Source organism: Musca autumnalis, unplaced genomic scaffold (assembly GCF_047663935.1).
Source record: "Musca autumnalis isolate F117 unplaced genomic scaffold, ASM4766393v1 scaffold_1, whole genome shotgun sequence".
NCBI classification, from domain to species: domain Eukaryota; kingdom Metazoa; phylum Arthropoda; class Insecta; order Diptera; family Muscidae; genus Musca; species Musca autumnalis.
In genome coordinates this window covers 164521448-164544712 of record NW_027411644.1, presented here as the reverse complement: position 1 = coordinate 164544712, position 23265 = coordinate 164521448, and the positions used below count along the sequence as shown (strand labels likewise).

The window sequence follows — 23265 nt, the reverse complement described above, 5'->3', positions numbered from 1 at the left end:
CGGGTCCTATTATAGATGTTTTACACCAGTCGGAATAAGCCTCTACCTAATTTTCAGTTTTCAGATTTACCTTTGTGGAGGCAGTGAAGTCCCGTGAACCAGCCACGACCAACAACCAATGATAATCGCTAAATTTCCTTATCGCGGATTTCGCATTTCCAGGGCACAAAATGTTCTTGTATTCATCTTTCGGCCAATGGTAGAGAAGTAAAAACTGCTTATTGCGTGAAGAGTACAAACTTCCAGATACTTTCCCGCCGAAAATCGGGAGGTACCGTTATAGGGGATATAATAAAACATCGACCACTGGAAACCTCAAGTGTTAAATTATAGATAGTTTGGTGAATAAATGTAGCTAAAATCCGCCGTTATATGGGGGCTAAACCAAAACATGGACCTGTGTTAATAATTTTTTGTCAAGAAGCTTTGTGACCACAGGGGACCTAAAATTCCAAATTACAGAACCGTACCTAAAATTTTCTAAGCGACATTTTTGCAGAACATTTCGATACTGAAAAACTTCACCTTGTGGTACTTTTATAACGGTTCTTAAAATAAAGGACGAAAAGGACATTGAAGGAAGCGAGTTAGAAGGTCCAAATTCTCTACGAAAATAATCCTCATTCGATTTGACTGAAGACATGTCATCTCATAAATAAGCTAAAACAACAGTTAACAAAAATATAACGCTAATGTCTTACAGAGTCTTCAGCAGTATCTTAATCACGCCATAACTCGGAAGTTCAGCTTACGGCGGATCTGTCCTTCGGGATTCTTAATACACTCACCAAGGGCTTTCAGCCCCAAAAGGAATTGGATACGCCCCAAAATTTAAAAAATTAAGATAGAAATATGCTAAATTACAGTTTTAGAGTCCGTTGGTGAATGTCCCATATTGATGTTGAAGCTGCCCCATGGCACAGTGGGAAAAATACCGATCTAGCGTGCAGAGAATCAAAAAATGGACTTGAAGGAAGCTATGAAAAGCTAGTACAGTACTGAACTAGAGTGTTGACTGTACTCAACGGAATATTAAATAATTAGAAATAGTTAGTCAGAACGGAATAACGGTAAATTTAAAATTGATATTTTTACAATGTTAACGATGACCTCTTTTAGCTCTAAAATTACGATAGACGTGTGAATTCTGTGAATATATTATTGCGTAATCTTTTGTATTTTTGATATACCGTAATGGTATTTAAATAAATTAAATAGTTTTGTAACCTATAAGTTATTTAAATTTAGAGGTTTCGTGGTAGGTAAATGCAAGGTCCATTTTTTTAATTCTTCAATTAAAATAGGGGTTTAGTACGGAAATTAGTCAAGTTTAGCTTTAATTTTTTTTAATTTTTTATGTGTCTTAATAATGCCTTAAATTTTCACATGGCAATTCGATAAGGATGCTTTTTTAAGTTTGGTTCAAATAAAACTTAGATTATGGGAAACATTTTGTTAAATAATAGGATGAACCGATTCGGTTCAAATTTTGGCTTTCGTAATATTTTGCCCAAACTTAGTTTAAGTTCGAAGATGGGTTATATCGGTCCACTCCTTCCGGTACCTCCCCCACAAAAGTTCGAAAATGTTCGGAAAGTTTGTGCACACGATAACTCTTGAAGAGAGAGACCGATTTGGTCCATACTTTGTATAGCGTAAACTTTCTCCCAGAGTAATATGAGATTCCAATATGGTCTCAATAGGTTCACTCCGTCGGGTACCTCCCACACAAAATTTCGGAAAAGTTCGGTTTAGGGCCTGGTCTCGAATCGCTTTGATTTTGGTTGTAGCAACTTACATTCAGTGCCCTTTATACGACGGTGCAAGTTTCATCTGGAGGAAGTCCTTTTATCCTGAGAAAATAGCCTGAAAGGTGCAAAAAACCCCTATGACACCGTATGTAATGGTTTTAGCGCAAATAACTCTCGAACGGATCTGCCGATTCAGTCCAAAATTTGGCTTTCGTAATATTTTGTCCAAACATAGTTTATGTTCGAATATAATCCAAATTGGTCCACTCCTTCAGGTACCTCCCCCACAAAAGTTCAAAAATGTTCGGAAAAATTTTGCGCACTATAACTCTTGAAGGGAGTGAACGATTTGGTCCATACTTTACACATCTTAATACATCTACCAGGTATAGATCAGGTTTAAATATGGACTATATTTGTCCACACCCTCGGGTACCTCCCACACAAAATTTCGGATAGGTTCACTTTAAGACCTGCTCTCGAGACACTTTGATTTCTGTTGAAGCAACTTGCATTCGCTACTACAATTATGACGATAAATGTTTTTTCAGGGGCAAGTCCGTACTTCTTGAGGAAACAGCACGAAAGGTGTAAAAACCCCTATGTATAGTCGCTGGAGAACACTTCTTCTTCCCCTTAAGGTACCTCCCCCACAAAAGTTCAACATTCGTGTCGAAATGCAGTTTAGGGTCTCTTCGAAGATGCTTTGGAAATGAATGCCGATGCTGTTCATTGTGGTCCTGCTGTTTACAGTTATATTATATTTTGTTTTATTGTTTTAGGCTGTTCTGAAATAACACCTAAGATCTGTTAGAGTGGGTAACAATCAATTATTTACTCGTTTATTGGAGCAAAGGAGCTACAAAGGGTAATATTCCTTACAGGACCCCCCATTTTTTGCTCTAAAATCATAAAAATATTAACTTTTTTCGAACGTTTTTTGATGTTTTCTTTTTTTATAGTAGCTTTAGCACATTTTCTTCACAAATAAATATTATTGATATTTGCGATATATTGGATGTCTTTATGGGGCATTATCTTTGAATCCTGGACCATATGGGGTTTCAGCCCCATTAACTCTGGAAGGGGAGTCATAATTTTAATTTTTGGTGCAGGTTTATTTAGGAAAATAATGTTAGGAAGGATAACCAACGTTTTTCCTATGAGTTTGACGGTCGAATTAAAATTTCCTTAAGAAATTTTGTTATTTACTTAAAGTGGCTCTATTATTTCGCACACCTCTTTACAGGCTCTGCTCTGCCTAATACAAGGCTAACCCGCAAATTCGACAAATGTTGACTGAATTTTATTTATGGGATACTGTTCGGCTATAAAAATGAAAATTGCGCCATAACACACTTTTTAAAATTGATTTAGAAACGATAACTGTGTTGTAACTTATGTGGCTCTATTATTTGCACACCAGTGTATATCAAAAAGATATGCCTCTCAAAATCATATCCACTTCCTATGTCGCCTGTTCATTTAAGTAGCCCCTCCGCAAAACTTTAATCCTAATCCACATTATCGTCGGCAAGTTCAAAGGTACAAAATGGCCACAAAATTCTAAAAAGACCCGAAATACATTCGATCTTTCCGTAGATTAATATTTCAATTCACATAGGCTGAGGGTATATCTCTGTCGGCAAAGCCGACTGTTTTTTTTTTTACTTGTTATTCCTAAAAAGTGCAGAAGGGGTGATTTTGAACTCTTATTATACCCTCTACTATAAATTACGAGGGCAGTTCGGAAACTTCTTAGCCTGTTTTGGAAACTTCCATCTCTGTTATGAACACATGTTAAATTTTGTTTCGATCTGGCAAATCCTTCATATAGAAACAGGTGTTCAAAAAAGACGCATCCGCAATTTTTTTACAATGGAAAAATTAGAAATGCGTGCTGTCATTAAATATTTACATAAAAAAGGTTTATCGGGACAAGAAATTCATAATGATATGGTGAATGTGTTAGGTGAAAGTGCTCCTTCATATGCAACAGTAAAAAATTGGGCTGAATTTAAACCTGGTCGTACAAGCATTGAAGATGAACCACGTAGTGGACGTCCAAAACAGCAACAACAACAGAAATTGTAGCCAAAGAGCATGATATGGTATTAAATGATCGACGAATAATAGTGCGTGAAATTGCTAATATCATGGGCATCTCAAATGATCGAGTCCATTTAATTTTGCATGAAGAACTACAGATGAAAAAGCTTTCTGCAAGATGGGTGCCGCATTTGTTAACAGTCGATCAAAAACGCATAAGATTGAACATTTCTCCAGCTTGTTTGGGTAGTTTTAAGCGAAATAAAATGGATTTTAAGCATCGTTTCATAACTGTTGATGAGACATGGATCCACCACTATACTCCAGAGACAAAAGAACAATCCAAACAATGGACTGAAGCTGGAGGAAGTGCCCCAAAGAAGGCAAAAACAATTCAATCGGCTGGTAAGTTTATGGCAACGGTTTTTTGGTACTTCAAAGGTATTTTATTGATTGACTATTTGCAAAAGGGTAAAACAATAAATTCAGAGTACTATTGCAACCTTTTGGGTTAATTAAATGTACAAATTCGAGAAAATCGTCCTGGCTTACAACACAAAAAAAATAATTTTTCATCAAGACAACGCACCAGCACACAAGAGTGTTTTAACAATGGCTAAAATCAACGAATTAAAGTACGAGTTGCTTGACCACCCACCTTATTCTCCTGATTTAGCTCCCAGTGACTTTTACTTGTTCCCAAATCTAAAAAATCCTTGCTGGCAAGCGTTTTACCTCAAATGAAGATGCAGTTACAGTTGTAAACCACAATTTTGAAGACCTTGAGGAAAACTATTTTAATCAAGGGATAGAATTGCTAGAAAAGCGTTGGACTATGTGTATTGAAGTTTCAGGAGATTATATTGAAAAATAAAAACATTTTTGAAAAACTAAATATTCTCTTTCATTGATAGGCTAAGAAGTTTCCGAACCGCCCTCGTATGTACATTCAAATCAGATTTCAGCCATTTCGGTTGGATGATGTGGGTGAAATTTTAAAAATACCCAAAATTGGGAGGGGCCGTTCTATAGGGGCTATATCAAAAAGTATACCACAAACGAAGACTAAATGCCAAATTTCAGTCATTTCAGTTGGATAATGCGGCTAAAATTTTTTAAATTACCAAAATCGGGCGGTACCTTTCTATCAAAAAGTGGACTTGCGACGACAATTCTCTGTCGGAATATTTTATACCATCAACGAAGACTAAATGCCAAATTTCAGCCGTTTCAGTTGGATAATGCGGCTAAAATCATCAAAATTACATATATAGGGAGGTACCGCCCTATGGGAGTTATACCAAAAAATACAAATCGGAATGAAGTAAAATTGTCACTCCAAAGCTATTCTTATCATAATTGTAGATAAACACACAACAAAACATCCACTTTATATTTCTGCATGCTTTTGTGGCTTTGCCACTTTTTAGAGATTTGGTAAATTCTCAAAGATAATATTTCAAAATAAAAATTATAACGATTTATATATCAAAACTTATAGTCAAGATAAATATATATTTTTACCAAAAATAATATTTGAAAAAACTGTTACGCCGCAATATGATAACACTTTGAACAAAAAATTCGGCGGAAGCGCCCCATTTTTCCATATACCTATTTTCACAAAAATATGTATGTTCTAAATCTATTCGAATTCATATAGCTTCTGGCAACAAATCTTTTGAATAAATTGACACAAATGGTATCACCTCTGTCAGCTGCTAACTTACTCATTTACTAACACTAGAGAGTCATTTAACATATTAAATAGGTTGACACTATTTTTAACGGTACTTTCGATTTTTATAGCATCCGCGGTATGTATGTAGATATATGTACATCCGGACATATGTGTTAAATGCTGACTTGTCCTTCTGCTCTTAGATAACCATAAATTACATATTTCATATAGTTGTGCAAGGACAGCAATGTTACAATGTACAGTCGCAAAACGGAAATAGGACATGGTAGGGTTTTTTTTATTCGGATGTTGGTTTTAATATCATTCTATATGAGAAATTTCATGACGAAATCCAAGTCAAGACTAAGGCATTGAAGTCAGTTTATATGAACAATAGACTTAAAGGTAGAAGTTAATATGTTAATGATATAATACCAATCACTGCGAGAAACTAAATTTCACATCAGAAAAAAATGCACGTTGTAACAGGCCGTTTGCGAAGGTTGTATGAGGACATACAATAAAACACCAAATGTTTAGGTTTTGAAAGAATACTTATTCACTCTCTATGTTGCGGTTGATGCTCTGCTATCAGTTTCAACTACTTAAGGAAGCACTGAGGTTGATGTACAGAGTTCAAGTTGCTCAAGAGGAATGAACGACTTTATTGAATTTTATTCTACTTAGCTTCATTTTTGAGAAGCGCCAAAGTCGTTTAGTCATATATGATAAAAATTTAGTAGTACATAGTTGCTTAAAATAGTAGTATTAAATATATTTACAGAGGTGTATTTTTAGCTGTTAAATTTAAATTCAAGAGTGAGTTGTATTCTTAATATAATAATGAATGAAGTTACTGGAAACGTAAACGTAAAGTAATAATAAAATGAAATATGTACACATGAGAAATTCATTTATGATAAACAAAAGAAAACGTAAAATAAAATAATTCAAAATAATGTTGATCCGTTTCAACGTCTACTTCTTATTAATTGCTCATCTTTATTAGTTTTCCCATTTTACATTCCGATTTTAAAAATGCATACTTCCTCAATAGTTAAAACACAACAACTAATATATAACCATAAATCAGGTTATTTTGCAACGTCTCATATATGAAAATATTGTTAGTATCATTTTAATTGTAATAAAGGTGTCTTTCATCACATGATTCAATAGCCTATGCATCCTCAAAAGTCTCCCCTGCACTTTATATTCACCTTTCAGCTTTTTCTTTGTTGTTCCTCACCTTAACATCCCTGACACATTTCAGTGTGTGGTTTCAGCCAGCCAGTCAGTTAGCTAGAGAAGCAAGGCTAGCTAAACCATTGCCATGGTGATGGTGGTGTACATTTTCATTAGACATGGTTTATGAGTGCAATTTCATTATTCAATTTAGAAGTTGGGCATTATGTTGCAAGACAGCAAATGTGTGCCACGTTAACACCAACACTAAAAGCTGATTTATGAGGGTATAATGTAGCAACTATTCATGTCTATTTTGTCTTTTTTATTTCCTTTCATATTCTTCTTGCATTGGTTGGTCACAAAATGTCTCTATTATCCAATAGTCACTTTTAAGTTGTAAAGGATATTTAAAGGATTTCGTGAATGTGGTGGTGTTATGTTCTCTATATTTCTAGTTAATGTATGGATTTGGCCAATAATGTGAAATATTGCATGTCACAACTGTCACCATTAAACTACGGCTGATATTTTGTATAAATGTTTTATTTAGGGTAATAGAAATTTTAATACATCACCCCTGATAAGGGCAACACCCTGAGATGTTCTTAAATCTTCGTACACGCAAACTTGGCATATCTTTGATTTATAGCCCTATACATTGGCCTATTGGCCAATTGGTTGTACGGACAACAAAATAATTGCAATAATGTAAGCGAACATAAATTACAATATGTGGGCATTATCTTAATTAATATATTGACGTTTTGACACACCTCAATTCAAAGTTGTAATCGTAACAGTAAACATCTTTCTATGTGCTTTTCAGAAGAATGTTGCCATAAAAATATGTAAGGATGAAATATTTTATTACGAGCATGGCCTTCTGATACTCTTTACCATTGTGCTAACAAATGGAAATCATTTAGTACCCTAGCACAATGGATCCACCCATTGGACAAAAATAAAAAAATGAATGTGAAAATTTTGATACAATATCTGGCAGCTATAACATGGACCTTTCTAAAAATATATTAGTTTTTGTTTCAAATGGAAATCATTTAGTACCCTAGCACAATGGATCCACCCATTGGACAAAAATAAAAAAATGAATGTCAAAATTTTGGTACAACATCTGGCAAAACAGACAGCAATGACATGGACCTTTCTAAAAATATATTAGTTTTTGTTTCATTCGAACGCAATCTTCTTATGAATAGCTTCAAAAGTCGCAACATTTGACTAATAGTTTGTGTTGTGAGTACTGCCTATATTTTAAGTGCAAGTAAATATATTCAAAATATCGCGAAACTAATACGTATAGCAAAATATTATAGTGGATTATGAAGGAGGAGGTATAAGCTTAATTTTCATTAAAAAATAGTGTTTTAGTGTGTTGTGGAATTCCAGTTAGCAGCATATTTTATTAGTGTATTTTGTAATGCCAAATCGATGATATACTTAAATTTGATCTAAGGTTTTAGTCATGATGCCCACCTCAGGAATAATTTTCCAAAGTAGGTCATGGGTTTAAGATAATTCAGTATTATAATCTGGTACCATCTAGTCCCAGACTATAAATGCTGGGTCGCTGACTACAGCTGCCCTAGAATAGGGTTTCTATGAATATATTATCGTATAACTCTGTTATCTGACAACGTACATTAACATAATTGACATCAGTGACAAGATGAAGAAATCTTCTTCCAAATTTGTCTTACGTTGGCCGTACGTGCTTCTAGGAAGAACGCTATAAGATCTATATTAAGAATTTTACCAATTTTCAGACAAAAATTTTGATTTTTTTTAATCCGCTAAATTGGTTGGATTTTATGTTGTTTTGTGGATTGTTTTGTTTCCCCCAGGCCTATTTTTGCATCATAAGATAATCGGGACCTTTGTTCATGTCATTTGTATTAACAGCATAAAACAATTCTTACCGTATACCACCTCCAGAGGGGAAACGGGGGATGTTACGCTTTTCCCATTCCCATCACTTCCCCTTTCCCGGTTATGGACCCCCAAAAATTTAAGGCCTTGTTGTCATTTCATTTTGCAATGCTTATATTTTCTAAAGGGCGTACAGAAATTAGGCCCCATGAAATAACACCCCAAATTAAAAATTAAAATAGGCCCCAAACAGGTATATGGAAAACAACAACTACATTTTTGGGGCCTATTTTCGTCTTTCTGGGACAACAAGTAAATCGAAAATTTGAAAATCAAATTGGGGTCTAATAGCATATTTCATTGTGGCCTTTTTGCACATGTTTAGGGTCCAAATGCAATCGAGTGTTTATCAGAAACAACAAATTGGGTTGAATTTTCGAAAATTATTATTGAGAAAACTAAGAAAAATTAGGGTGTAATTTCATACATTTTATTAAGAACAGACAATAAAAAACGGTGCCCGGACGTAACCCCCACGGACATAACTCTCAAAATTGGTTGGGAGTTTTGTCCGTGAAGCATAGCGGACATAACCATAAAAAAAGGGGACATAAATCCCATCGATTTTCTTCTTAATTTTAAAGTTCCATTTTTTGCTGTTCGAAATTTTGCATTACTTTTTATTGATCAAAGAACTATTATAAATTTTAGAGGAGAGGTTAGAATGTAAAAGGAATTGTATATTTGGGAAGGTCAAACAATAGTGAATTCTCCACAAAATCTTCTAGATTTCATAATATTATTTAAAAATAAATTATATCTGAATTTGTCAGTAGCAGTTCGGAGAAATTTTACCAGACTATGGTATCCGACAAAGACACAGTCGTATATACGAGTATATTAATTTCTTAATGTGAAAAAAATTAAATCGGGAAATTTTTTAAGTATGTATTTGCATTTCTTTACAAAAACTCTGCACTTTTTCAATAGTACATTTTTTTTTTGTAAAAAATCGCGCGATTTTTTCAAAAATATTTAGCCTGCGGCGCTTTTTAGTTTTATACAAATATTTGCAATTTGTTAGAAAAATTCGGTATTTCATAAAATTGTGAAAATATTTTTAAAAAAATCGCGCGATTTTTTACAAAAATATTTCCACCTGCGATGCTTTTGTATTTTATAAGAGTAGTTGCAATTTTTTAGAAAAACATTGTAATTCCAAAATTGTGAATATGTTTTTGTAAAAAATTGGGCGAGTTTTTCAAAAATATTTTCACAATTTTAGAAAATACAAAGTTTTTGTAAACAATTGCAAATACGTTTAAAAATCGAAAAGCGCCGCAGGCGAAAATATTTTTGTAAAAAAAATCGCGCTATTTTTCTTTTTCAAAAATATTTTCACAATTTTAGAAAATACAGAATTTTTCTAACAAATTGCGATTTTTCAAAATTATTTTGTTTGTGGCGCTTTTCGTTTTGATAAAAGTATTTGCAGTTTGTTAGAAAAACTTTGTATTTTCTAAAATTGTGAAAATATTTTTTGTAAAAAATCGCGCGATTTTTTCAAAAATATTTTCGCCTGCGGCGCTTTTCGATTTTTTAACGTATTTGCAATGGTTTACAAAAACTTTGTATTTTCTAAAACTGTAAAAATATTTTTGTAAAGAGTGAAAATATTTTTAAAAAAAAAATCAATTCAAACAGAATTTAAAAAATGGAGAGTAGAAGTTTCAATATGTTAAAATTATAAAAAGTATGACCATCAATTAGTTACGTATTACAAACTATTGAATGAATATCTTTAAAACTGTTTTTTTTTTTTTTTGAAAATACACCCCAAATTTAGGTGAATAAATTTTTTGGGGCGTAAATGGATAGTTTGGGGACTAATTGAATTTTCGCTGTTTGGGGTTATATTGCATTTGCCAAATGCACCTCATTTTCAAAAATGCATTTTGGCCCAATGACATTCTGGGGCATATATGTAATATTTTTTATATTGGGGCCATTTTTCAAATCGAAAAAACACCCCAAAAATTGGGGTCCATTTTCATTTCCGTTTGGGGTGTTATTTCATGAGGCCTTATTTCCGTACGCCTTCTAAAGCGCTATGAATTTTAATTTACTCTCGGAGGTAATTTGTAGCTCTTGTCTTACGGAACTTATTCAGAAACCATAAAATCCACCAAACCACATCTGCAAGGTCAAAATTGTCAAGGTCAAATTTCCTTTATAATTTTTTCTAGGGGTAGGTCTACAGATATCAAACTGATTAAAATTGAAGCAAACAACCAACTACAAAAATGTTCCTTAGATCTCAATATACAGGTTCTTACAAGGTCAAAATATCAAAACAGATCCAATTTTTATCTTTTTTCTCTAGTTCTGGTCCATAGATACTAAACCGCTCAAAATTCAAAGAACAATCAGCAACAATAACATAGCAAAGATATCAGTCAACAGCTTTCTGGAACTGTCTATGAAGAGTCCTTATCTGTAAACCAAAACCCTAGAAAAAAATTATAAAGGAAATTTGACCTTGAAGATGTGGTTTGGTGGATTATGTTCAGAATTAAGGCTTCGATACATAAGAAGCATGACATTCTTGCTTAAGTCATATCTGGTTAATGACTAAAGACCAAATTCGACCTAATTCAAATGTGATTCTGAAATCTTTTTATTAGGTCGAACTTGGCCTCTAGTCTTTTTTCAGATATGACTTCAGCAAGAATGCCATGCTTCTTATGTGTCGAGGCCTTTAGTTTTTTAAGACAAGAGCTAAAACTTTTTTCTATAGTTTCAGACGTACATAGTCCGGTTCATGTGAAATTTTGGCTGTCGGACGTTGTAATCGTTACGATGCACAGTGCGAAATATGGGAAGTTTAGTGAAACTTTAGGGAATTTTGAAACTACATAAAATTAATAAAATTTTTATTGAATTCGTTAGCTAAGTACTCGACTGCCAATGGCCCATACTTAGTTTGGCGATTTACTCCGCGAAACGACTTAAAAATGCACTTAAAGTTGCACTTTTGGTTAATCATTTTTTTCTAATAAATATATTTTCGATTCATAATGGTAAATCAGTATGCCATGATTTATTTTTCTTAATATTTTACAAAACAATTATGATATTGTACTCTTTAAAAACCAAACAAATCTTATTGTTTTCATGCAATTTTAATCGGAAAGAAGTGCTCTTTTGAAGTTTTCAAAATTATTTTTTTTATTTTCCGTGGACATTTCAAAAGTGAGTATTAAGATGTATATAATCGGAAAGATTAGGGTCTCCTTTGTGCGCAAAGATAAAAAACCAGATACAGAAACGCGCTGTCTTCGAAGATATTCAAGAGTTTTTAAAATGACTAAGGAAATTTCATTTAATTGCATTTTCCAAAAGTGGAAGGTAAACGCGGCAATCAGCACCATTGTTGACTGTGTTTTGATGAAATGTACTCACTAATTCTAACAAATTATGATTTGTGTTAAATTGAGAAACCTCTCGAATTTTTTCATAGTTTTGATCTGTAGATGTTGTTGATTTTTATATATTGCATCATTTTTGGATGCTGTGGTGCAAACACTATTATACGTTAAAAATTCTAAAGCAGTGCCAACCTGAACTTCAGATATCATTAAAAATTAATGGTACAGACCTTCTGAATAGACCAATAAACATTATAGATACAAATGAAAACAAAAAATTATTGACATTTTACTCCTTAGTGAAGTGGGCCTATGTTGACATTTTTTGTGTGAGGAGGGTTTTTATTCGCTAACATCTTTAAATTTACCTTTGCATCAAAATCGGTTGCAATTTTTGGTCTTTAACCCTAAAATACCTAATATGAGGGAACCCGTCGGGGTACCCTACGTTGCTAATATTTCGTACAGAGGTTTTCTGAAATAAAATGCCAAAATACAACCTAATACGTTGGAAACTCTGTTTGTAACATTTAAAATATGTCCCTTCCACCGCGGGCTATACCAAATCGCGAACCTGTATTGAAGATATTTTGTATAAGTTTTCTATCCGCTTAAAACTCAATATACCAATTTGCAGCAAAATCGATTAAAAAATTAATGTGAAACGTAAAAACGGCAGCCGCCGTTACATGAGTGCTACAGGAAACCGCGGGTCTATGTGGCCTAATTTGAGCCACACACTATCCACTAATACAAACAACATTTTTGCAAAATTTTAGGAATATTGGTAAAGTTCCGCTAAAGTTCTCATATTTCGCACTGTGCGATGGTCAAATTTTAATTTAGAAATTCTTTTAAAATCCCAACAAATAAAATTTAAGTGCATTCTATAATTATTTTCTTTTAAAATCCCAACAAATAAAATTTAAGTGCATTCTATAATTATTTTCAGGAATGATTTATACTACATTTGTGTCGAAATTTATTTACCTTTACATCTCATTACAAATAAAGAAAATGTTCTCGTTTACTTAAAAAAAATCGTTTTTTTCATTACAAAATGAAAGAAATAAATATCTCTGTACGAAATTTCTGCAAAAAAGTTAATTGGATATATTGGTCAAATAAATTTCAAAAGAGAAAACCGTGAATACATGAAGAAATAAGTGAGCGAAGATTTGGAAATTCGCTTGTTGACACTCCATAAATATTTTTTTGGCCTTCAATTAAAGAGGTAATGAATAATGTACACAACATAAAGGAGACATTTTTCTTTTCAGTTTGATAGATGGTAGATGGTGTTTACTTAGGTTTTATATCAATTTGAAAATTTGTTATTTACTAAATGTCTGGGACATTTAATTAATGAAGGAAGGTTGATATGATTTACAAACGTAAACAAGTGAGCAAAGGCTAGAGCTTTTAAACCAAATGACCTATGGTTAACTACTGTCGACAATGTACATACTTGGCACTGATTGAAAGTTTTGCAGAAGAAAAAAAGGGGAGAAGCAGAGGTATTTGTCATTAAAAAAATAATTCAAAATATTAAAATTGGGATGGCGTTTCGCAATAACTCTGATATTTTATCGTCAATGTCAACACATATATCCTCATTGGAAATACAAAAATGAAAAATCCATACATTAATCTTTAAGCATTTATGGACAGTGATTTATTTTTGAGTAGTTTTTGTATTGGACCCTAAGAGATTATATGTTTATGTATTTATGCGAAAACCATTTGTAAGGGTAGACGTTAGCTTTTCTTCTCTCGGTATTTTAAAGATTAAAATTTAAATGATTTTCCCTTTTGGACACTCAAATGCAACAATAGGATTTATTATGACGGCGTTAAAAGCGTATTTATACCCTACACCACTATGTGGTAAGGGGTATTATGTGTTAGTGCATTTGTATGTAACATACAAAAGGAAGCGAGATAGACCCATAGTTCCTTCTAGGGATATACATAGAATCACTTTCTGAGTCGATTTATGCATGTCCGTCCGTCCGTCCGTCCGTCCGTCCGTTCGCAACATACAGGTCGCATTTGTTGACCGATTTCGCTGAAAATTGGGGAATACCATTTTTTTAGCCGTCGGAAGATCAAGTTCGAAGATGGGATATATCGGTCCACGTTTTGGTATAGCCCCCATATAACGGTACCCCTTGATTTGCGGTATTTTGACGTTTTCAGCTACATTTTCAGACCGATTTGGCTATAATTTGACATTTAGGGTTCTTAAGTGTCAATAAACATATATAACAAAACTTGTGGACATAGGTCCACGTTTTGGTATAGCCCCCATATAACGGTACCCCCCCGATTTGCGGTATTTTGACGTTTTTAGCTACATTTTTAGACCGATTTAGCTATTACTTGACATTTAGGGTTCTTAAGTATCAATAAACTTATATAACAAAAGTTGTGGACATAGGTCCACGTTTTGGTATAGCCCCCATATAACGGTACCCCCCAATTTACGGTATTTTGACGTTTTTAGCTACATTTTCAGACCGATGTAGCTATAATTTAACATTTAGGGTTCTTAAGTTTCAATAAACTTATATAACAAAAGTTGTGGACATAGGTCCCCGTTTTGGTATAGCCCCCATATAACGGTGCCCCCCGATTTACGGTGTTTTGATGTTTTTAGCTACATTTTCAGACCGATATAGCTATAATTTGACATTTAGGGTTCTTAAGTGTCAATAAACTTATATAACAAAAGTTGTGGACATAGGTCCACGTTTTGGTATAGCCCCCATATAACGGTACCCTCCGATTTGCAGTATTTTGACGTTTTTAGCTACATTTTCAGACCGATGTAGCTATAATTTGACATTTAGGGTTCTTAAATGTCAATAAACTTATATAACAAAAGTTGTGGACATAGGTCCACGTTTCGGTATAGCCCCCATATAACGGTACCCCCCGATTTACGGTATTTTGACAGTTTTAGCTACATTTTCAGACCGATTTAGCTATATTTTGACACTTAGGGTTCTTAAGTGTCAATAAACTTATATAACCAAACTTGTGGACATAGGTCCATGTTTTGGTATAGCCCCCATATAACGGTACCCCCGATTTGCGGTGTTTTGACGTTTGTAGCTACATTTTCAGACCGATGTAGCTATAATTTGACATTTAAATTTATTAGGTCTATAAATAAATGTACCAAATTATATCGAAATCGGTTCAGATTTGGATATAGCTCCCATATATTTTTCCGCCGATTTGGCGTATTTGCTGCACCAAACACGCTATATACGTCCGATTTTGATGAAATTTTGAATGTGTAACTGAATTCGGTCTCAAAATAAATGTCCCAAACTACATCGAAATCGGTTCATATTTGGATATAGCCCCCAAATATATTTTCGGCCGATTTGACGTATTTGCTGAAAACACGCTATTTACGTGCAATTTTGATGAAATTTGGAATGTGTGACTGAATTTAGTCTAGAAATAAGTGTAACAACTTATATCGAAATCGGTTCAGATTTGGATATAGCTCCTATGTATATTTTCGCCCGCTCTGTCTAATTTTGATGAAATTTGGGATGTGTATATATATGTATATAAATCAGTTCAAATTGATACATTTCTCCTATATTTTACATATTCACAGTGGTGTAGGGTATCATATAGTCGGCCCCGCCCGACTATGATCCTTTCCTTACTGGTTTTCCTTTTACTTACTGGAAATTCCCAGAAAAAGTTTTAAAATAAATTTACATTTTTTCATGCTTCTTAAAAGAAGTTAAACCTACAAATGCCCAAAATGAAAAGGGTTCAATATAAAATTGTTAACCGAGTTTGTGTTTTTTTTGGCATAGTTTGAGAAATTGTTTACAGTTGATGGATTTTTTTCATTGTTATCATTTTCATTTGCCTCAATTTTTCTTTTGAGATGAAAAGTCAATAAATTATGTAAATTTTTCGGTGTCTTGTGTTATTGTTGGTTAATGGGAGTAAAGAAAAAGATATACCATAGTATTCTTTAGGGTTAAGATAAAATAAATGACATACATTTTCAAAAGTAATTTTATTCAATTATTTTATTTTTTTGCTCTCTTTTCAGATCCTTTCAAGTTTTAAAGTAAAATTAAGGTAAGTTAAAGCTCAGGCAATTTATTTTACTTCTTACGTATTTAAGATTTATTGGAAATATTTTATGGGAATATGGCAAATATGAATAAACAATAACATAACAGAGAGATTAAATGGTGGATTTTGGTTTCTCTATAACTCTTAAAAGTTAAGGCATGAAATTGACAATCAGAAACTACGCCTGGACAACAAAACAATTTTCAGCGTTAGCTTTAATTTTCTGTGTAATGCCAACATAATGACTATTTGTGCCACTTCAAACTTTTATATAAGGCCACGCAAACAGTACCAGCAATAACTTATTATTAAGGACATATTTCAATCTCCTCTGTAATTCTCAGAAAAAATTCACAAAAATGTTTTTATTCCAAGGGAAAGGCTTTTTTGTAATGCTTTAATCTTAAATGTATATCCCATTTTTCTATCTTAGTGTGTTATATGAAGAACATTTCACAATTTAATATACAGTTAAATACTGTATCGTTTTTAGTATTTATATACACATAAATATACATACATATGCACCTTCCTATTTTATAGCCTCCCATTCATTAAATCAAAGAAAACGTAATAGTTGGCGTGCTAAGGTTCTTCCTTTATTGCATTTGGTGCCCTTACCCTCGGTGTGTTTGAATCAATAAAATACCATTTTTATGAATATTTTCTAAAGCACGCAATTTATGGTCCCGTTTTACAATTGAAATATTTTCCAGTTATAGTTTAGCATACCAATTAAAGGTGTGTTCCATTGGTGGCGAATAGAGTGGTATCCTTGAAAAGAAAACAAATGGTTAATTTTTATTTTAAGAAACTTGGTGTTGTCCTCACATAAATTAAGTAGTGACTTTTATAGATTTGTGTGTTTCTTTGTTGAGGTTACCGAAAGAAGACACACGGATTTTATATGGTTATATTTGGATATTTTTAGTATTGTTGGGTTGGGTAAATAATTTGTATACAAAAAAGTTTGTTTTGTGTTTAATTTACATTTTGCCATAGACAACATCATTACAGTTAATTATATGTAAATATGTATATTTTGATATTATCTAAAAATCCAAATACAAATATAAATGGATATGATATGAATGTGATACAATCCCAAATAATGTCAAATGTTAATTGCTAAAATATGTTTTCCTTATTTTAAGATTGGATTTTAATAATTGGGTATATAACTTCTGATCCAACAAGAGGTACTTTTTTCAACAGCCTGTTTTGACAGATCACGCGTGAGTCCTGTCACGTGTTCATGTTATTTTTGTTTAGTACTGTTTGACATTTTATCATGGAAAAGCTTACGCCTCTACAACGTTTACAAATCGTTCAACTTTATTATGAAAATTCGCGTTATGTGTGGAGTGTTTTTCGAGCCTAATTTCGTTCAGTGAAAAGGCACATTTCTGGCTTTATAGTTATGTAAAGAAGCAAAACTTCCACATTTTGGAAGAAGAGCAACTTGAAGAGATTCAAGAGCTGCCACTTCATCCAGAAAAAATAACGGTTTTTTGGGTCGGTGGAATCTTCGGACACTATTTCTTTTAAAATGATGTCGGTTTGGACTTCAACGTCAATGGCGACCGTTATTGCGACATAGTAACCGATGATTTGATGTCTGAAATTGGAGCTCACAATCCCGGCGACTTTTGGTTTCAACAAAACTGTGCCACTTTCCACACATCGCATCAATCAAAAGATTTATTGAAGGAACACTTCAGTGAGCACGTTTTGGACCAGTCGATTGGCCACCAAGATCGCCTCATATCACTCCGTTAGACTTTTTCCTGTAAGAATATGAAGAGTCAAAATTGTATGCGGATAAAGACGCTTCGTTTCCGGTCTTGGGAGAAAGCATCAGACGTGCCATTCGCCAGTTACCAGTCGAAAAGCTTGAACGAGCCACTGAAAATTGGGCTCTACGATTGAACGTGTTGACATGTCTATATTAACTCCAAAATGTCTGAAACGGATTAGGTTTTAGTAATCTTAAAGTCACATTTCTGATCGTAACAAAATGTACTCGTATATACCCCCGCAGACATAATGCTGATTCTAGAAATGTCAATACATTATCTTTCTTTGTAGCCACACAATAAATTTGAATTTGTTTTATGCCTCAAATACACACTCTATTAATCATAAAGTAGAGATTTTCAAAAACAATCCCCACAATCATTTAGAAACTTTATTTTGTGGCAAAAACAAACAAGAACGGTAATGCAGTAACCATAAATATTCTGATAAACTTTTGATTAATTGACTTTATCCAGTTGAATGCACACACACCGACACATACATATTAATGGAACAAGGATTACGACTGTATTTAATTATAATAGGAAAATTTCTCTATTACTAATGGTTTGAATACTTAGCACAAGGGTGAGTGCGTACATGGAGAGTTAGATTATTTGGTGCTAATTAGATTTAAGTTGTTTCATACACACCAAACAGCAACAACAACAGCAGTTGGAAGTTAACTTTTTGTTTGTGTTCAGCATGGAGTTGTGTTTTTTTTTACTTTTTGTCTACCCTTATTTTAGAATTTCTCAATAACCATTAATTATTTCTCATAGAAAATACGAGAAAAACTCACATTAAAATGGGGTTAAATGATAATAAAGTCAATTAAATATAACTTTCATACTGTTTTTGTTGGTGTTGTAACAGTAACAATAATGCTACTGGAGTTAGTTGTGGTAAGCTTGCCAGGTGCAGTGTGTCGTGCAGGCTGTGCTCCATGCTTTATTTCTTTATCTGCACCCCAAGTGTTGCCAGCCTGGGACTTGAAGACCTTGTTCTTACATCTCAGCTCGCGCAGATAGATGAGACATGCGCGGATGAGGTGAACTAGTTTTGGTTGGATGTTGGAATTCCTATACCTAAAATGCAAGGATTCCGTAATATATTAACGCGAATATTTCAAAAAAACTAGAAATGGGCGGAACCTGCCCCGCCTACTTTGGTTACTTTTCCACGTAAACTTTAAAAACGCCGATACTCGTGTCTCATATTTTTAGCTATACTTTTATAATCTTATCGGGTTTTCCCATCATTTTGAACAAAATTTAATTTTGTTGCACAGTGTTATCCAACATTTTAAACTTGGCCGGAGGGTAGTCTTCTCAATGACCTGAAACAGCGTGGAGTGGCTGCCAGTATCAAACGCATTTGATAAGTCGAGCGCCACAGGACTTACTCTGGTCGAGTCCATGACTAATATGTGCTGAGATGGCGTACAGCGCTGTTGCCGTGCTGTGCTGCTCACGGAACTCATGCGGATGATCGGCAACTGGATATTTTTTTCAGTTGGGGAGGTGTAAAGCTTCAGGAGTCTTTGCAACGGGCGACAAAAGCGATTCATCTTTGTTGTCATCTTTGCTTTTCTAGACTTCGGGACAGGTAGAGATCTTTGGTGATAAACTCGACTACCTGCAAATTAGCTGTTTCGGCATTACCATGGAGAATACATCAGGTCCAACGCTTTGGATGATGACATTCGCAACACCAGCAGGAAGAGATCTATTGCGACTTAGTACTCCTTTCACTCCAGGGGTGCTAGACAAACTGTTGATTGAAATAACTTGCGCACCTCTTGGAATCAGTCAGCGTAACGTCGTCACACGTGACTGAGGTCCAATCTTCCTTCATTTCAGGATTCGAGAAGGACTTAACCGTTGCCCAAAATTCACTTACTCCGGTTCCAATATTGCAACTCTTGAGATGATTTAACCACTTATTCTGCTTATGCTAATATCCCTAACTCTGGGGTCACTAGGGTTGGCTCATCAGGATTTATTGGTATTTCCGTCGCTTCTGCTGGGAATTTTGGTCTCACTTCTGGCATTCGACCAGCAGGTAAATGTCTCGGTATGTCTTCATTGCTATCCGAACATCAGACAGGTTGGGAAGATCTTTGAAGCGGAGAATAGTGAACTCTCTGAATCTCGGCCAATTAGCTACCCATGATACATGAAAGTGCGCCGTTCAGAGGTGATAAAATCGGACATTCTGCTGATGGAGGCAATTATGGGGAGATGGTCCTTTTCAAGATATTCCCAAGGTATGCTATTTCCGACGCCACTGCTGGGAAGTTTGGTCTGACTTTGGGTATTCGACCAGCAGGTATATGGCTAGCGGCTTCATCAGTTATGATGTCTGCGAAGGTCTTTTCTGCTACCCGAACATCATAAGTGTTGGGCAGATCTTTGAAGCGGAGAATAGTGAACTGTCTGAATCTCGGCCAATTACCTTTTCCATGATTGATGAAACTGCGGCGTTCAGAGGTAATGAAATCGGGTGGTCTGCTGATGGAGACATTTATAGGGAGATTGTCCGACCCAAGTGAAACGACGAGTTGTCAGGTGACGTCTGGCGAACTGTGACACACTCCGCTATTTCTCGTAGGGGCGTCATATTTGACCGTGCAAAACATATGTAGTGCTGGGTAGCTATCAATCTGCTCAGCAAGCACTAGACACCATTTCCGAGGACCGAATGCCATAGTTCATACCAGACGGTTATGACCTTCCAAAAGCGAATATTGGCCATATAACCTAAAGTACAGCTATTTATTTATATGTTTATCAACTATACCTCGAAAGTTCCACACCTGACTGCTGCCCCTATACATTCCATGTACGGGTCATTAGAGCCAGGTTTTTGTGAGGTACGTCTGTATTGAAGAGACTGGTGCAATTTGAAAGCTAACTCACCACTTCCACTTCTGGTGCGATCCTTCCACGGTACATTGTAACCTTTCAAAATGCTGTAAGCTGCAGTTGTTGTTGAGCTTGGTTGCGACCATGATATTTTTTCGCATCAAAAAATCTACTGTTTCCTCGATCTTACCTCGGGGTCCAATGCAATTAATTTGCAAAAAGTATAAATTTTCAGACATTGGAACAGCAACGGCTGCTGTTAATTGCTGCGTGTGCGGCTGGTGTTGGGGATATTGTGGGGATGTCTCGTAATCTGATGATGACGACCTCGACTCACTCGAGGCTGTGTTCACGCAGCATACAGCAACATAGTCCCTGTCGTAGATCCTCACAAAGTCGTGTCCAGAGCAACTCCTGGGAAGTACCCACTCCCGTCATCTATTGGATCTCGCTGAAGTTGAGTGTGATAAATGCGGATGTGATAAATCGAGATGATGTGACTAATCGGCAGTGACCAAAAGAATTCGGAGCAGACATTCCGGAATATGCTGCACCCAACACAGAAAAACGATACAAATTGAAACATGGGTACACTGTAGTGGCAGTTGCAGGCAGGATCACGCTAGGTATTCTTCCCGCCCCACTCACAACCTTTCTCTCACCCCACTCACAACCTTTTGCTCTATTTTGTTATTTTTCTCTAGTAAAAGGAAATAACAACAACATGTGACAAATCCAGAATAAAATAATTAATTTCCAATTGATTAACAAGTGAAAACGTATGCGGTTAATTGTCCTCACATTCAACCTCCATGATGGTCCATAAATCAAATGTTATTCGTAGTAATTTAGTTTGTCATTGATGGTCGGACGGGTATATGGGGCAGCATTACGATTGCCACAATTTTTTTCTTTTACATCACTGGTGTTAAAGTTTTAACGAAAAATTTAATTTGGCCTACGCAAAAATCAACCGTCATAGGTAGGTAACCGCACCGCATAAAACCAATTAATTTGAGGTTGTCGGTGTGTCATCAAATTGCCTGCAGCAATGTAATGTTTAATCATCATAAGATGACTGAAACATTATTTTATGACCAAACATTTCTTTGCAGTATGGATGAAGCCGAACAGCGAGCGGTTTGGTGTGGTTTAATAAAACTTTTTTTATTAACAGAAATATGTGAGAAGACTATGCAAGCGCAGGAAAATCATTGTCATCAGCGCATGCCAGCGCATTGAAGAATTTCCATTAAAGCTCATAAAGTTAAGACGTGACATCGTTGAAAAATACGTGCACTGGATTTTCAAAGTTGAGAGGAAAAAAAAAACTTATCCAATCGCCAGTTGGAAAAATTATTTTTCATTTGGACATTTTAAAGCTTACTTTAGGGATGCGTAGTCGTTGCAAAGACAACGTTACTATTATTTGTCTTGAATTAAACCATATGGAGCATCTATGGAGGACTATGCTATTTTCGTTCATGTAAAGTGAATACGTGATGTCTGTAATCAAAATTTGTGTGATCTTTAAAGTTTTTCTTTTTCATTATTATTATCAAGGGAAATCAATGACAAATATATATAGGATAGTAACAATCATGACATGCCATTCTTAGATGAAAAAATAAGCATTTTTTAAGTAATATTACAAGGAAAGTAATGTATGGCGTATGTACATTAGGGCTGTAACCAAAACAAGTGAGAACGACGTTATGTTCGGCCGGGTCGAACTTCTTATACCCTCCACCATGAACTGTATTGAAGTGAATAGAAGCAATTGCTTTCCTTCCGTTTTTGAAAGTACTACGAGCTTCCTCTTATTCCTTGCAAATGCAGAATATCATAACTGATGATATTTCGATAAAAGAGCTCATATGGGGCACCATCGTTGTGGACATGGACTAATATTAACAATTTTAAACATTGGCTGAAACTTTCAAAATAAGGAACACCCAAAAGTTGTATACCCCTAACGAAGTCTAAATACCAAATTCAGCTAGGGGGAAATTGAGGTCACAATCTTCAAAATCGTGAGGTACCGTTCTATTTCAGATGGAACGTTTTATACTGCCAATGAAGACTAAATATCAAATTACAGCCGTTTAGGGATATTGAGGCACAGCTTTTAAAATACCGAAAATCGGGAGTTACGCTTCAATGGAGGCAAAATGAAGACCTGGACATATGTTTATAATTCTCTTCTGGAATATATAATACTCCAGGGGAAGACTAAATACCAAATTTCAGAAATTTCGGTGTAATATTGAGGCCACAACCATCGGGAAAATCGGGAGGTACCGTTATGAAGACGTGGACGTGGAACGAAGACTAAATACCAAATTTCAGAAATTTCGGTGTAACATTGAGGACAGAACCATCAAAATACCGAAAATCGGGAGGTACCGTTCTATGGGGGCTGTATGAAGGCGGGGACCTATACCGACAAATTTCAGATGGAAAGTTTCATACCCCTAAAGAAGACTAAATATTAAATTTCA

The 23265-nt window shown here is 34.8% G+C and overlaps 1 protein-coding gene across 14 annotated transcripts in view; it reads left to right on the top strand.

Annotated features, from left to right (window-relative positions):
• cpx (synaptic transmission protein complexin) overlaps positions 1 to 23265 on the top strand; it is a 1026747-nt gene that overhangs the window by 364839 nt on the left and 638643 nt on the right. For all 14 annotated transcript variants that reach the window (XM_073958837.1, XM_073958849.1, XM_073958845.1 and 11 more), the window contains one exon: positions 16075 to 16103. The gene's annotated coding sequence lies outside the window, so the exon portion shown is untranslated. The remainder of the gene's footprint in view (positions 1 to 16074; positions 16104 to 23265) is intronic.